Source organism: Rutilus rutilus (genome assembly GCF_951802725.1).
Source record: "Rutilus rutilus genome assembly, chromosome: 3".
Taxonomy (NCBI): Eukaryota; Metazoa; Chordata; class Actinopteri; order Cypriniformes; family Leuciscidae; genus Rutilus; species Rutilus rutilus.
Window position 1 is genome coordinate 18,071,832 of NC_140211.1, and position 2,020 is coordinate 18,073,851.

Here is a 2,020-nt window from a genome sequence, read left to right on the forward strand (position 1 = left end):
AAGAGAGTATTAAATTATTAAATTATAATTAAATCTAAATTCCAGGCCTGCCTTTATGTTACACTTTGTGTTTGGAGGGAGAACTACTTTCACTTTTTTTTTTTTTTTTTTTTTTTTGATGACTGCGATTTACAACATGACAGTTCCCAGTTTGTTTTGCTGTGTTGTTGTATTGGTTACTGGCAATGGTGACTCAATGGAATTGAATAAAAGGGCCACTTGTGGTTCTCTTTACAAAGCGTGTTGCTGTTCAGGCTTAATTTATTGCTACAGACCTCTAGTGTTGTAGTGTTGTATATATGCCATTTGGTGGTCTCTATTACACTGAATTATATGCAGTCTGTGAGGACTAAGATTAGCAAGTTTATTTCTGAATATTAAATTGTGCTGAAACACAGGCCTTAATGTATTTGCTAGTTAAACTATTTGAAAATGCAAGTCACTTCAGGTCAAAAACATCAATTACATCAATTACACCAGCCCACAACAGTAATGGTGGCTCCTTATGTAATATGTTATTGCCTCCGTTGCCAGATTAGGATTGCCAAGCGCTGCAAGGTCTTTCCTTCAAAAATGATCTTTCATCTCAGGGGACAGCTTGGTTGGAGAAAGGTTACATAAATAGGTTAAGTATGAATAAAATTAAGCATTAGCTTTAACAAGGCCTCATTCAACGGTGTCAAGATTTTTTTGGAACCAAGAGGGGAAAGAGTCAACAGCCTTAAGTAACACGGGAGCTCTGGGCTACTCGGCAGAGAGTGCGGGCCTGGTCTCCAGTCTCCACTAGGTCAAGGTAAATCAGATCCACATATGATTTTGATCTGAATCTGGCAAAAAGATGACATAAGACAGGATTTAGAGAAAAGGCTACTTTCTTTTGACTCGAGAGGAATTCAAGGAGGATGGCTGTCATGGTAACCCCAGGCAACAAACATGAAATGAACTCTCTACATCTCCTAGATCTGTTAGCCGCAGTATTTTATAGTATTATATGGTGGTGTTGTTTTTTTTCAAAATCTGAGAGGAACGCCCTTAATACTTCTTTTGTCATCCAATGTGTTAAAGGTCCTAGAGAGAGGATGAGATGAAATATGCATAAAATGTTTTTGACAAAATAAACACTGACGTTCAGCTATTCCCATATACACATACTTGTAACAACAAAAAAGGAGGTCATATCGAGAGCGAAGAAAATATAGATATTGAAATACAATGATTGATATGATTTTGCACAGCACAACACAATATTAACACTTTAATAATCTTACTAAATCATTTTTGCCTTTAAATTATACAAATATATATATAATATTATTTTAGTCGTCAGGACCATGTGTTTAGTAAAAATCTAATTGAGGCCTACTTTATTAGTATTTGAAATGAGCAAAATCAGTCTTTAAGTATTTTATTGAAACACTGCTCATTCCCAGTTTTAAAGGTTCAAAAGTCGTGCAACGTTTATTCCATAATTAACATTACAATTGCCCCCAACTGCCCAGGAAAGATAAAACATAACAATTATTTGACATATTCATTAATGCAATTCATTAAATTTTTTTATTTATTTAAATCATCAAATCGTAATAAACAATTCCCCAAATGAAGATTATTTAAATGCATTACTGTGGCAGGTTAAATCATTGAAAAGACATTGCTTTTTATTTTTAATTGTTCGTCATACAACTTGATTCTTTTTGTCGTTGACCTCATGCCATGACAGCCCTGATAAATAATATGCTAAGATGGCTTTGACAAACATGATGTAGCCAAATGCTTTTAACTGCTCAACCCAAAATACAACCAAAGCACCACATGCTGTGTTCCATGGCGTCACACGTTCATAAACGCTTTGTGCAGCGGGGTTCATGATCGCATGTTTTCAGTACTGATCTCATGCAGGCTGTCTGGCGGAGACGGGCAGCATTCTCTGGGCTGTTATGTTTCAGTTTGACCAGAAACTATGTGGGAGCGGGAGCACTCGCCGCGGTTTCACTGCCATGGCACTCTACCACAAACCACT